This window comes from Dromiciops gliroides, chromosome 1, assembly GCF_019393635.1.
Source record: "Dromiciops gliroides isolate mDroGli1 chromosome 1, mDroGli1.pri, whole genome shotgun sequence".
Lineage (NCBI taxonomy): Eukaryota > Metazoa > Chordata > Mammalia > Microbiotheria > Microbiotheriidae > Dromiciops > Dromiciops gliroides.
Window position 1 is genome coordinate 20,139,529 of NC_057861.1, and position 15,895 is coordinate 20,155,423.

At 40.9% G+C, this 15,895-nt stretch overlaps 1 pseudogene; it reads left to right on the top strand.

The window, feature by feature from the left end:
• The first annotated feature begins 3,695 nt into the window (after positions 1–3,695).
• Positions 3,696–4,182, top strand: LOC122737193 (annotated as a pseudogene).
• The last annotated feature ends 11,713 nt before the right edge of the window (positions 4,183–15,895 follow it).

The following is a 15,895-nucleotide window of genomic DNA, read 5'->3' on the forward strand; positions in this document are numbered from 1 at the left end:
ATTTGTTACAACAAAAAGAGCTATTGTGAATATATCTTTGTACATGTGGGACCTTTCTCTTTTTCTTTGATTTATTGTCTTCCCCATTAGAATATAAGATATTTTAGGACATCTTTCTTTTGTCTTATATTTCTAATCTTATTGCTTAGCACAGTGCTTGGCATCTAGCAAGTTCTTTCTTTTTTTTTTTTTTTAGTGATGCAATTGGGGTTAAGTGACATGTCCAGGGTCACACAACTAGTAAGTGTTAAGTGTCTGAGGCCGGATTTGAACTCAGGTCCTCCTGACTCCAGGGCTGGTGCTCTATCCACTGTGCCACCTAGCTGCCCCTCATCTAGCAAGTTCTAAATAAATACTTGTTGACTGACAGACTAGCTAACCGACTTAGGCTCAGGCCACAGCTCTGACCCATTCTGGCATGATCATGGGCAGATCACTTCAGCTTCAGTGTCCTGATTACCTCTTTCAGATTATAAATTGTACAGAAAAGTTTGGTTTTCATTAATAGAAGATGCTTACTCATCCAGTAGTTTTCTATTCAAATGAAATCCCAAGTCCAGCCCTATCCATATTCTGTACATGCATACACCCCCATATATGTGTGTGTGTATGTACACATATATACACACAGAGGACAGACAGAAACAGAGACAGAGAAGACAGAAATAGAGACAGACAGAAAAGACAAAGACAGAGACAGAGACAGAGATAGACAGAGATGGAGAGATGGGGTGGATGGGGATTATTTCATATTTCTTTTTTGTATCCCTAGCACTTAGAAGAGTTCTGATTAATCACTTGCTTAAGTTCCTACTATGTGCCAGACTCAACTTCTTACCTCAACCTTTGTACATCCCACTCCCCAGTTGAGTTCACCAAACTATGATGAAATTGCTGCTATAACCCCCTGAACTGCTATTATATGAGTACAGATCCAGATGTTTCTAGAATCAGAAATAGGGCTTCCCTTGTTAACCTTCATTTGGAAAGCAATTTTACTTCTTGACATTAAAAATTAAAATATAAACAGCCTGGGTGCCTGATTTAATGGACAATTAAAAAATAAATTAACAGTTAGTAAGTAATGAGCTAATTGTGTTATTGTAACCATATTAGTTGAATGCTTTGAGTGAGTAGTATCAAAGGGAGGAATAGACACCCCACCACCCCGGAAAAAGGAGAAAGAATCAAACTCATATATCATGCATTTGCTCTTTGAAGCCACTTACCTGTCTGATATTTATGTAAAACTGTTTAGGTAGTAATGAGTATTAATGACACAATTTTAAAAATGAAGTTAGAGCGGGGAGGCTAGATAGCACAGTGGATAAAGCACCGGCCCTGGATTCAGGAGTACCTGAGTTCAAATCTGGCCTCAGACACTTGACACTTACTAGCTGTGTGACCCTGGGCAAGTCACTTAACCCCCATTGCCCCACCAAAAAAAAAAATGAAGTTAGAGCTATTGTCAAGTTACAGGACAAGAAGTTGTGTTAAAATCTTTCCCACAAACTAAAAGTTGTGGTTACCTTTTTTTTGTTTGTTTGTTTGTTTTTTTGGGGTTTTTTTTTGAGGGGCAATTGGGGTTAAGCAACTTGCCCAGGGTCACACAGCTAGTAAGTGTTAAGTGTCTGAGGCCAGATTTGAACTCAGGTACTCCTGAATCCAGGGCCGGTGCTCTATCCACTGCGCCATCTAGCTGCCCCAACACTGCAGTTTTTTTTTGTTTGGGGTTTTTTTTTGGGGGGGGGAGGCAATTGAGGTTAAGTGACTTGCCCAGGGTCACACAGCTAGTAAGTGTTAAGTGTCTGAGGCCGGATTTGAACTCAGGTACTCCTGACTCCAGGGCCGGTGTTCTATCCACTGCACCATCTAGCTGCCCCTGTGGTTACCTTTTAAATCAACTATTTATACTTCCTTCTGAATGGCCAAAATATTCTATCTCTGACTTTAAAGTATAAAATGGGATGGAGTTATTAACTGTTCTGTGCAACAGTCTCTACAGGAACCTCATAGCCCAACTCCTGGGCAATGTAGAAATGAACATCATAACAAAGGAAGAATTTTAAGAACCTGGAGAGAGCACATCAGTGGCCATTTAAAAAGGTGGATAAGTTTATGGAGTTAACTCTATCAGTTACAGTCAGTCAATAAGCATTTATTGGATACCTACTATATTCTAAAAGCAAATAGGTCTGTGAGTGCTGGGTCTGAAGTCAGGAAGATTCACCTTGGTGTGTTCAAATCCTGCCTCAGACACTTACTCACTGTATGACCTTGAGCAAGTCTTTTTTTTTTTTTTTTGCAGGGCAATGAGGGTTAAGTGACTTGCCCAGGGTCACACAGCGAGTAAGTGTCAAGTGTCTGAGGCTGGATTTGAATTCAGGTACTCCTGAATCCAGAGCCGGTGCTTTATCCACTGTGCCACCTAGCTGCCCCCGACCCTGAGCAAGTCTTAACCCTGTTTGTCTCACTTTCCTCAAGCACAAACCACCCTAGTATCTGCCAAGAAAACCCCAAATATGGTCACGAGGAGTTGTACATGACTGGAAATGCCTAGATAACAACAAACTACATTCCAGGAACTTACTAAGCATTGGGGTTGCAAAGAAAGGCAAAAAACATCTCTCTCTCTCTCTCTCTCTCTCTTTCTCTCTCTAATAACCATTTTTATTTATTTAAATGTTTGAGTTCCAAATACTATCCCTTCTTCCCTCCCTCTCCTCTACCCTCCCTGAGGTGGCAAGCAATCAGATATGGCTTATGCATGTGTAATTATGTAAAACATTACCATATTAGTCATTTTGCAAAGGAAAATTTGAATAAAAGAAAAAAAATGAAAGTGAAAAATAGCATGCTTCAGTCTGTGTTCAAGCAATATCAGTCCTTTCTTTGGAGGTGGATAGTATGTTTTGTCACTAGTCCTTTGGTATTGTCTTGGATCATTGTATTATTGAGAATAGTTGTCATTCACAGTTCTTCATCAAACAATATTGCTGTCGTTGTGCATCATGTCCTCCTGGTTCTTCTCATTTCACTATACATCAGTTCATACAATTCTTTCCAGGTCTTTCTGAAATCATCCTGTTTGTCATTTCTTATAGCACAATAATATTTCATCACTATCGTATAACACAGCTTGTTCAGCCATTCCCCAGTTCATGGGCATTCCATTGGTTTCCAATTCTTAGCCATCACAAAAAGAGCTGCTATAAATATTTTTGTACAAGTAGGCCTTTTTCTCTTTTCTGCGATTTCTTTGGGATACAAACCTAACAGTGATATTGCTGGATCAAAGGGTATGCACAATTCTATAGCCTTTGGGGCATAGTTCCAAATTACTCTTCAGAATGGTTGGATCTGCTCACAATTCCACCAACAGTGGATTAGTGTCCCAGTTTTCCCACACCCCCTCCAACATTTTCCTTTTTTTATATTTGCCATTCTGATACATGGAAGGTGATACCTCTGAGTTGTTTTAATTTGCATTTCTTTGATCAATAGTAATTTAGAGCATTTTTTTTTCATATGCGCAGTCTTTATTCTCAAGTCTGGGGTGGGGGGGAACACCATATAAACATTGTATACAAACAAGTTATAGACAGGATTATTGGAGATGATCAATAGAGGGGAGGTAGTAGCATTAAAAGGAATTGGGGACTCTTCCAGAGAAGGCTCTCACACCGCACTTGCAGCCATGTCTCTTGTAATCCCTGAGAAGTTCCAGCACATTTTGAGAGTGCTCAACACCAACATTGATGGACTGTGGAAAATAGCTTTTGCCATCACAGCCATCAAGGGTGTGGGTCGAAGATATGCCCATGTAGTACTGAGAAAAGCAGACATTGACCTCACTAAGAGGGCTAGTTGGAGCGTGTGATCACCATCATGCAGAATCCTCGACAATACAAGATTCCAGACTGGTTCCTTAACAGGCAGAAGGATGGAAAGGATGGAAAGTATAGCCAGGTTTTGGCCAACGGTCTGGACAATAAGCTTCGTGAGGATCTGGATCAACTGAAGAAGATTCGGTACATCGGCACTTCTGGGGTCTCCGAGTCTGGGGCCAGCACACCAAGACTACGGCTGCAGGGGTCGCACTGTGGGTGTGTCCAAAAAGAAGTAAACATCTTCACTGGCTGCCTTGTCTACTAATAAATAGTTTCTATCAAAAAAAAAAAAGGAATTGGGGAAGGTTTTGTAGAAGGTAAATTTTTAGATGGGCTTTGAAAGAATCCAGGAAAGCCAGGAAGTAGAGATTAGGAATGATAGAATTCCAGGCATGGAAAACTAACATTGAAAATTTCTGGAGTTGGGAGATAGAGTAGATACAGAGTATGGGGGAGGGGGATCATGGAATCAGGTGTAAGGAGACTGGAAATATAGGAGAGAGCAAGGTTATGAAGGTTTTTTTTTTTTCAGTTCAGAATTCTCATCCTCTTTGCATCTTTTTTCCCCACCCGTTGAGAAGGCAAGTTATAAAATACCCATTATACATATGCAAAATTATTTTTCCATATTAGCCGCAATGCAAGAAAACAAGAAAAATAAAGTGAAAAAATATGCTTCCATCTGCACTCCGAGTTGATCATTTCTCTTCTGAAGGGTTTTGAATACCAAAGAGAGGATTTCATATTTGATCTTGCAGGTAATCTCCAGATAACTGGTGATTATTGAATAGAAGGTGTGACAAGGTCACTTAGGAAGATCAGTTTGCTGAATGGAAGTTGGACTGATGTGGGGAGACACTTAAGGTAGGCAAAGTTGTAGAAACAGTGAATCTGAGAGTTCAAAGAGTCTGCTGTGGCTATATAGTCCAATACATTGCTAAATGGATGATTGAATGAGGTATTTATTAGGCATTAACTATGTACAAAGCTGGAGCAGCTAGGTGGCAGAGTGGATGGAGTCTCAGACCTGGAGTCAAGAAGTCTCATCTTCCTTAGTTCAGTTCTGACCTCAGACACTTACTAGGCTGTGTGACCCTGACCAAGTACCTGTTTTCCTCGGTTTCTTCCTCTGTAAAATGAGCTAGAGAAGGAAATTGCAAACCACTCCAGTATTTCTGCCAAGAAAACCCCAAATGGAGTTGGAAATGATTAAAAAAAAAAACAATAACAAAAAATGACTGAATAACAAATATACAAAGCAGCATCCTAAGTGGTGGGGAGGCAAATAAAAAAATCAGGCAGTCCCTGCCCTCAAGGACCTTATATTTCTAATGGAGACAAAACATATGAAAGATTTCAGCTGCAAGTCACATGGAAATGTCCCATGGCTCTTAGCATACAGTGGCAAAACTAAATAGAAATTCCTTCCACAATATACTTGATAAGTCTTTGTCTAGCTATTGTTTAAAGACCTCCAGTTAAGGAGATACCAGTATCTCTGAGGAAGTCCACTTTGTGCCTCTAATTGTTATGAGGTTTTTCCTTAAGTCATGCACGAATTTGCAACTTAGAATCACAACGTCATAGATGTAGAAGTGGAAGAGATCTCAGAGGTCATCTAGTCTAACTCGTCCTTTTTCAAATGAAGAAACTGAGCACCATGTAGGTGATACAGTTGATGTGAGTTGTCCAAGCTTACGCAGGTATTAAGAATATCAGAACTAGGGGGCAGCTAGGTGGTAGCTAGGTGGTGCAGTGGATAAAGCACTGGCCCTGGATTCAGGAGGACCTGAGTTCAAGTCTGGCCTCAAACACTTGACAATTACTAGCTGTATGTGACCTTGGGCAAGTCAATTAACCTTTACCCCACCCACCCACCCCAACCCCGGCCAAAATCAGAACTGGGTCCTCTGCCTTCAGATCCTATGCTTTGCCCCATCCATTGTACTGTCAACTCTAACCCATTTCTAGTTTTGCTTTCTGGTAGAATACAACAAAATGAATAGAGAATTTGGAATCAGAGGGTCTGAGTTTAAATATATCCTCTTATTTATAATGTGTATCTTGGGTAAAGCTTCTGAACCTCTTCAGGCCATGATTCCTACTCTCTCTCTCTTCTCTTCTCTTCTAAAGAGGGAGAGTAGATTAGATGTTATTTAAGATCCTTCCTAGGTCTAAATCTGAGATCCTCTCTTTCTCTCCCTCCTCTCTCTTTTCTGTCTCTTTCCTTTGTCTTTCTCTTCCCCACCTCTCTCCTCTCTCTCTTTTCTTTCTTTCTCCCCCATGTCCCATCCCCTCTCTCTCCTCTTTCTCTTTCCTTTCCCTCCTCTCTCTTCTTTCTCTCTCCTCTCTCTCCTCTCCCACCTTTCTCTTTTTTCTCTTTTTCTTTCTCCCCTTCTCTCTCTCTCTCTCTCTCTCTCTCTCTCTCTCTCTCTCTCTCACACACACACACACACACACACACACACACACACACACACACCACACACACACACACACACACACACACACACACGATCTGCACATTGAACAGGAACTGACAAATCCAAAAAAGCCAGTCTCTTCCTTAAATAATCTTTTCCTCACCCCGCCCCTCCATTCTTGGCTCTTCATCCTCACTAATTGGAGGTCAGTTTTAAGAGGCCGGGTTTTCTTTCTATCCCTTTTCCGCTGAACACTGTCCTTCTGGAAAAAACAAAACAAAACAAACAAACAAACAAAAAAAAAAAACTCTGCTCTCTTATTCTTCCAAATGCCTAGGAGTCTGGCTGAGAGAGGCATGGCTTTTGTTTTTTCTATCCCCTAAACCCTGCCTCTGATCAGCATAATCTGCTGCCTGCAGAGGCTCAGGGAATATATGGACAGGGCCAACAGGACCGGGTTTCAAAGGGGCCAAAGAAGGAGAAGCAAGAAATCTACAAAGGCCTATGAAGAGAATAAATGGGAACTGACCCTCTGGTCTCTACTGGTCCAGTCCAAAGTTTCTTCAAGCCCAGACACTGATCTCACTGTAAAGTTATAGTGTATCACACAGATGGGTGCAATGTTCCATGCTTTTCAAAGTACCTTCATGCCTATTTTTATTCACTCCTAAGGACAACCAGGTGAGATCATCAGGGCACACCATTGGCATGGCAGAGTAGAGAATGCAGAAGTTCTGGAGGCAGAGAAACCAAGTTCCATTTCTATCTCTGAAGACTGTGAACTGTGTGACCTTGAGGAAGTCCCCTGAGTCTCAGTTTCCTCATCTGTAAGATAAGGAACCTCTGAGATTTCTTCTATCTGTAAAGAGATGATTGGGTGGTGCAGCTAGGTGGCGCAGTGGATAGAGCACTAAGCCCTGGATTCAGGAGGATCTGAGTTCAAATCCGGCCTCAGACCCTTGACACTTACTAGCTGTGTGACTCTGGGCAAGTCACTTAACCCCAATTGCCTCACCAAAAAAAAAAGGAGAGAGAGAGAGAGAGAGAGAGAGAGAGAGAGAGAGAGAGAGAGAGAGAGAGAGAGAGATATGATTGGGTGATCATCATTTTAGAAAAGTGGAAACTGATAGATAGATAGGACCAGGGGGCAGTGGAGAGCTGGTTGTTTAATTTTCAGTGTGAGTGTTTACATCTTGGAAATTGGCATAGGCTACAAATATGGAATTGATTTTGTTGTTTTGTTGACTGTCTACAGTTAAGAAAGTAATGAAGAAAATGTTCAAACTACAGATAAAACTAAAAATATATATTTTAGAGAAAGCCGGTTGTTAAATATTTACTAACATACCCATGAATAGGACCCAGATCACTTAGTAGCAGGGTTCATACCTACATCTTATCCTCTAGGCACCTGAATCTAGTGAGAAAAACACAAATTTGGAGTCAGATGGTCTAGTTTTGAATCTTGACTCCTCTGCTCACCTGTGTGACCTTGACCTCTCTGTGCTTCAGCTTTTTTTCATCTCTAAAATGAGAGGATTACACTAAAAAATCTCTATGGTCCCTTGCAGGACCAAATCTAGTGAGTCTTAGATCAGTTTTCTTCCCATTTTACCATTTTTGCTGAAAAGCCCTTCAGAGAATACACATCTCTCTCCTCTCCCCATCAAAGGGGTTGGTGCCTGGGATTCCTAGTTTGTGTCAGCTAAAGAACCCTGCCTCTTGGAGGAGTCCAGGGTACCTGTTTGTCCTAATGTCACACACCACCTGCCCTACAGGTCCCTAACACAACCTGAGGCCAGTTAAAGGCCACTTGGACCAGATTGGCTCATTAAAGTCAGCCTGTCAAGGTACAGTACGTCCGGGGAGGATTGTTTAAATGGCTCAAACCAGACTCTGAATGCTCCCAGAAAGTTGTTTAATATCAGAAAACTACTTCTCTTTCCCCACCTCCACCTATTCCTTAGCCAGTCTTCTTTGGGAGAAAGGGGAGGGAGATCCAGCAGCAGGATTGTCTGCAACTGGGTGTCACCTGGGGGCTGCCATTTCAGGCTCCCAGACAGCAGCAACTTATGCATTTTTTATGAAGAAACCTCCCCAGGATTGCCAGAGCCAGTCTCTTTCAGGGAGCTCTAAGCACCTTTTACTTTTGTCATTTAATTTTTCTTCTTATTAACCTAGGAAGGCAGGGAAGAAAAGAAGAAAAAGGAAGGGGGAAGGGAAGAAGAGGGAAAGTCAAGGGAAGAAGAGGTGAAGAAGAGTAGGAAGGGGATGGGGGGAAAGGAGGATGGACAAAAGGGAAGGAAGAGAAAAGAAAATAGAAGGGGGCAGGAGGGAAGAAAGAGGGGGAAAGATTAGGAAGAAAGGAAGAAAAGGAATGGAAGATAGAAAGAAGATAGCTAGAAGGGGGATGAAAGAAAAGGAAGAGAAAGGAAAGAGGAGGGAAGGGCAGTGCTTTAATCATTTTTGGATTAATTTAATCCTTTTTGGAGACAATGAAACTAAGAGAGTCCCATGTTACCCAGCAAGTCAGAAAATGGTAGTGGAACCCCTAGGATGATTCTGAATTTCGATTTTTTTCTTCATTAGTCTAGTTCTCAAGATACTCTCCCATATCACCTCTAGAGCTGACAAATGAACCATCATACATCAAAACTCCTGAAAGCTGAATGGTACCAAAGGAAACAGATAGGAACTTTCTGGGAGATAAAGGGAGTCTCTAAACCTTCCATTCATTCATTCATTCATTCATTCATTTATCGAATAAGCATTTATTAAGTACCTACTCTGTGCCTGGAGGTGTGTGCTAGGTGCTGGAGATAGAAAGAGAAAAGCTAACCAGTCTTTATTCGCTGAAGGGACCTTATAATTTAGCTGAGAAGGATGGCCAACAAATCATTGAACAAGCATCAAAGTGCCTACAATGTTCTAGGCATTGGGCTAGATTCTGGGGCTATAAAGAACAAAAGGCGAAGTCTCTCAAGCTTACATTATGCTGAAGGAAAAACAAAATACACAGATAATTGAATTCAAAAATCAGGAAAGGATCTACATGAACTGATACAAAGTGAAGTAAACAGGGCCATGAAAGCAATAAATCTGATGACTAGAACAGTGCAAATGGAAAGAACAGTGGCTGCAAAATGATTGCAAATGAATACTACAAAATTACAAAGAGAAAGTTATGCCTCCAAGAAGGGATATGAGAAGATATATTCCCCCCCCCCCCCCGCCAAGTGCTTCACAGAAACAAGGGACCCATGGGTGTGTAGCATTAGATAATTACTCAAATTTGGAGATGAAATAGGCGGTTTCTCTAATTTTATTTCCTTTCCCCTCTGATTTGAAATTCTTTGTTACAAGGTATTATTCTTGGGGCAGGTAGGAGTAGGGATACCAGGGGAAATCCAGATGACTGAAGGATAAAAGTTAGGAATAACAATCTATTAAGACAATGAGCATCTATTCAACACCTAGCATGAGCTATTAAAGTAAAAACAGGGTCCCCTGTCCTCAAAGAACTCCCATCCTCCTGAGCTTGTAAATAGCCATGTACCTCTAAAATACATGTTGTCCTTTATTTTCAAAGAGGACCAACACAGATGCTGTCTTGACTTGGGCATGAAATTGGAGTTAAGTGAGGCAGAGTCGCACAAAGTCATCCACCTCACTCTGTCCTCCTGAGTGGGAAGACAAAAGTCAAAACAACTGTTGATGGCCCAGGATGCAGTGGATGCTCTTGGCATCTTCGATGTCTGACCAAGCTCTCAGCATCCACAGTGCCTGCTTCAGCTGCCTTCATGGCCATTGGAACAAATCGTTCTCATCTGCCCATTCCCCTGGGGAAAGTCTTCACAAGCTTGGGGTAGACATTCCCCTAATTCCCCAACAGGTTTGGGGGCTCTTGGTTACCCTCAATATGATTTAGTCTATCTGTCGAGATCATTTTAGCAGGGTGTATACTACAGTTTCTCAGAGTCACAGGTGATAGTTGGGTGACAGGTGGACAGCAAAGCCCTGAAAAGGGCTCAGTAGCCCTCACACCAGAGGGCTCCTAAATGCCGTATATGCCCCATGTAATATACATAGAATATAAATGAAGGTAATCTCAAAGAAGAAGACAGTTGCAGTGTGGGAAGGGCTGAAAAAATGCCTCTTGCAGATGGTCAGATTTAAGCTGAGTCTTCAAGGAAGTCAAATCAACATGCATTTATTAGTGACTCAGGCAAGGTGCTTGGAACACAGTAGGTGCTGAAGATGCAAAGGAATTAGAAAAACTGTCCTTGCTCTCAGGGAAGCTCATGGTCTAATGTAAGAGATAAAATACAATTTTGTGTAAACAAGATGTATAAAGGGTAAATTGGAAATAATCTTAGAAGCAAAGAGCTAGCATTAAAGGGAGGATTGAAAAGGACTTCTTGAAGAAGGTGGAAAATCAGCTGAAACTTAATGGATGGAAAGTCAGGAGCCAGAGAAGAGAAGGGAGAAAGTTCCAGGCACAAGGACGGACAGTGCTAATGCTGAGTGAGGAAATGAAGTTATCTGGTGGGAGGAACAGAATGAAGGCCAATGTCACTGGGTCAAAGAGCGTGTGAAGACTAGAAAGCTAGGAAGGGGATAGGTTTTGAAGGGCTTTAACAGGCAAAGAGAGTACTTTATATTTATTCCGAATCATAATTCGGAGTCACTGGAGTTGATTGATTGATTGTGTGTTTGTGAGTAATGTGGTCAAATCTGTGCTTTGGAAAAATCACTTTGGCATCTGAGTGGAAGATGGATTGGAACAGGAAGAGATTTCAGGTAGGAAGACAACTAGAAGGCCATTGTTATAATCAAGGTAGAACGTGATAAGGACTTAAATTAGAGGAGGGAACAAGGATTTATTAGGTGCCTACTATGTGTCAGATACTGTGCTAGTATTTTTCAAATATTACCTCATTTAGTCCTCAAAACAACCTGAGGAAGTAGGTGCCATTATTATGCTCATTTTGCATATAAGGAAACCAAAGTAGATAGAAGTTAAAAGACTTGCCCAGAGTCACACAGCTAGTAAATGTCTGAAGCTGAAATTGAACTCATCTTCCTGAACTTGGGGTTCCACTGCCCCACCTGGCTGCTTAGAGGTGTGATAGTACCTCTATGTAGACAAAAGGGGGGAATATATGAGTGAAATTGTGGAGACAGAATCTACAAGAATTGACAGCAGATGGAGTGGGGGATGGGTGAGTGAGAGCAAGGAGTTGAGGATTACATCTAGGCTGAGAGCCTGATGACTTGTGAGGATTTTGGTCCCCTCAACATTAATAGGGAAGTTGAAAAAAGAGGAGGAATTGGGAGGGGAGGGGTTGGTGTGTGTGTGAAGATAAGGAGTTCAGTTTTGGACATGTTGAATTTGAAACATCAGTGGGGCATCCAGTCTGATATGTCACAAAGCAAGTAGCCCAGCTTGGAACCCCAATTCCAGACAAACAGTATTTTGCAAGCTATTGAGTCTAAGTCCTCTCATTTTAATAGATAATAAAATGAAAGTAATTGGCTAGACTATACAAAGCTAGAGATTCGAATCCAAGTGAGGTTTGAAACTAAGTCTGTAGACTGGGTCTAGTCAGTGCCCTCTCCCCTTTACCACAATGCTCCTGGGAGTGTCTTTTGACACATGTTTCCTTATGTTATCAGCACACAGGTTAAACAAGGAAGTTATGATGATTTTTGTTTCCTACATCAGTGGTCACATTTCAGGTATGACAAGCCTACACTTCAATGGCACTTTTCCCATTTAGAGTAAACCCTAGCATCTCAGCGTTGACCCTGTGCCATCCAAGGCAGCTCTGCCCTCCACTGGCAGCCTGCAGAGGTCCTGTGTTCATCTCTGTGCATGCTGATGATGAGGTCCCACACTCACTAAATTGTTCTTCACTCCTCTCATCTTCTATTGTGTTGCCCCATCTTCACTCACAGCCCAGGATGTTTTGATATTAATTTGATTTATGACAGAGTCATCCCACCTGAGGCTCAGGAAAATGGCTCCCCTCCGATCACTTTCATCAGCAGCATAAGTGGAAGGCAATAAAAACTCATTCGGAGGCTCAGACTTTCAATTTCAATTGGAAATTGAAACTGTGCAATATGATTAAAGTTTAATCCACATCATCAATAAACATGTGTGCCAAAGAAATGAGAGATGGCTGGTTTGGATTTGACAGGAAGGGTCCACTGTATATACTATGAATGTTGTGGAAGAGTGTTTACATGTGAAACATAAAGGAGATAACACAGGACTTAGGACCAGTTTGGTTTTTTCTTCATTTCATGAGTTGCTAGCCATGGCTAAAGAATTCATCTTCAAATGGCCAGCCCACTGATGATGAGATTCTTCATGTTTAGCTAAGCTGGCCCTCAGGGGAAGAAATACTAAATCTATTGCCAGTGGAGTGGCCTTAGATGACTCAGACCCATGCCCATGCCAACATGAGACATCAGTAGAGAATTTTATAGATTAATTTGCATCAGGATGCCAATTAAATTCAGCAAATGGTTGTATGCAAGTCACTGTGCCTAGCAGAATGCATAGATTAAAAATGTCACAGACCCTGCCCACAGAGAGCTCACAGTCTCCTGGAAGAGTATACAGCATGTACACAGACAGAGTGACTGGAACTTTGCCCCAAAGTTAGAAGGTGAAAAATTAAATGTAAGCCAGTATATAAGTAATTCTCCATCTGCTTGATGGATTTTGCCTTTGTTACCTCTTGTGTTCATTTCACAACATGAATAACAAAGTTTATTTGGAAGCATATTTTGTGCAACTTTGTTAGAACCAAAGCCCAACATTTTTAGTTTGGGTCTTTTATGCACAGATAAGAAGAAAGACCTCTACCTCAGTGATGGGGCCCAAAAAGAGATCCAAGAAACATCCTTAGAGGAAGGAGAAAGCACTTTTAGAAGAGAGATGGCAGCATCACAGAAAGACTTAGAAAGGAGGCAACCAAACTGAGACTTTAAAGGAAAAAAGAGTCTGAAATCCAGAGATAAGAAAACATTTTAGACATGGGGATTGGCTGCATGAATTAGGGGAGGTAAGTCAGAATAAGAGAGAACCAAATTAAAACAACTTTGAGGTCCCACTTTACACCCTTCAGATTGTCAAAGATTATAAAAAAAGAAAATGTCAATTGTTGGAGAGGATATGGAAAAATGGGCACACTAATACACTGCTGGTGGAGCTGAATGTTACCCTAATTATTCTGGCAATTTGGATCTACACCCACACATTTTTGAATACCTTTTTTTGAGGGGCAATGATAGTTATATACAAGTATAGATATTTACACAGGGTCACACAGCTAGTGTCAAGTGTTTGAGGCTGGATTTGAACTCAGGTCCTCCTGAATCCAGTGCCAGTGCTTTATCCATTGTGACACTTAGCTGCCCCTTGAATACCTTTTTTTGGTTGTTTTTTTTTTTTTTTGCAGGCAATGGGGGTTAAGTGACTTGCCCAGGGTCACACAACTAGTAAGTGTCAAGTGTCTGAGGCTGGATTTGAACTCAGGTACTCCCGAATCCAGGGCCAGTGCTTTAACCACTGCGCCATCTAGCTGCCCCCTTGAATACCTTTTAATAAGAAAAAGAGGGAAAGGGTACATGTGCCTAAAACTATTCATAGCATCACTTTCTTTTTGTAGCAAAGAACTAAAAACTGAAGGGGGCCCATTAATAGGGAATGACTGAACAAGTTATGCTATATACATTTAAGGGGATATTGTTGTGACAAAAAAAATGGTGAAAAGGATTGAATTAGAGAAACCTGGGAAGATTTATATAGAGAGAAGTGAGCAGAATCAGGAGAGAAATTTATCCAATAAACATAACATAATAAAGAAAAACAACTTTGAAAGACTTACCCTCCTCATTGCAACAAACCAGTCACATCTTCAGAGAAATGACATTGAGAACACTTATTTCTAGAAATGGACTCAAGGGGCAGAACAAGGCATATATTTTTTAACATGTCCAATGTGTGGATTTTTCAAAAATAAGTTAACATGGTGCAAGGGAAGATTCTTGGAAGGGGGGAATTGAATTAAGGGGGAAATTTGTCTTGTGAAAGTGATATTTTTGTATGTTCTTGGTCTTTTGTGTGTGTGTGTGTGTGTGTGTGTGTGTGTGTGTGTGTGTGTGCAGCAATGAGGGTTAAGTGACTTGCCCAGGGTCATACAGCTAGTAAGTGTCAAGTGTCTGAGGCTGGATTTGAACTCAGGTCCTCCTGAATCCAAGGCTGGTGCTTTATCCATTGTGCCACCTAGTTGTTCCCTCTTGCTCTTGATTTTGAATCATCAAGTGTCATCCTTATCTATATGAGGGAAAACAACTTAAAATTCAATTGAGCTAAATTCTCATTACTCTATTCTGTTGAAAATAACATTCAAACTGGTTTACTATATTGAGTATTTCATCAAAATCTATCAGACTTTTTTTATAATAAAGTCTATTTAAATATGCCTTTACCTCCCTGAGGCACATCTCATCCCTGCACACTTGCCCCCCCAGACTAATTGCATCTATTTCCACAGATTCTCTTCTCACTATCAGTCTTTAAAGTTATCTTCTACTCAAGTACCAACTCAAAGAGTTGAGCTCTTTTTGTGGAATAATAGAAAGAACTTAGCATATATTTTCCATGGCATCCCACCATGACCAAATCACCTCTCTAGTTTCTTCAGGGATCTTTGTCATGTGATTTCATATTATATAGTATTTCTATTTTGCATAATTCCAAAATCTGTGCCTTTAGAACTATTTCACAATCTATCCTTTTTCCACTTTGGGTACTTGGCAATATTGTAAAGCTTTGGCTACAGTTCTGACCCAAATATCCCATATATCTTCCATGGTGGGGAGGGGAGGAGAACATTTGACCTTCTAAGAAAAAATCCTAACCCATGTCCATCATTCCACCATGATATAATGCTATACACTATGTAATGAGATCTATTAACATATGTAGGTGCTTCTGGTGCCCCAGATGGCTTTTTATTTTAATCTTGTTCTAATAATTTTTCTCCAAATACTCTCTCATTAATAAAAATCATTTCAACCCTATTTAGCATCATCTCATCCTCTGTGAGAGCCTTGTTAATCAGTTTCCAATTACTATCTGCAACCCTTATCTTAGTAAGGATTTTAGAAGAGTTCATATCCTGTAATTTACAGAAAACGCATATCCCCTATATTGCTGACATTTCTATAAATTATCAATAGCATCTTGGAAAATGTTCCCAATATCATTGTCTCTTAGATCATGCAGTCCTCTGCTAACTACAAGTCCTCTGTGTGCCTCTATCTACATTGTTAAGTGCCAGTGTTCCAGGGATGCAAATTCAAGTGAAATGAAATTATCCAAGAAGAAATTCTGGATAGAGAATCTCTCCAATACCAACACAAATCCAAGAATGAATCCCACCATGTGTCATGTGGATATGCATGGACACTTAGACTACCTTTTCTCTCTTTTCATTTTCTCTGGGTTGGCTTTCTCATCCAACTTATACTCATGGTAACAAATTGGGGATTCCCCCTGGGAGT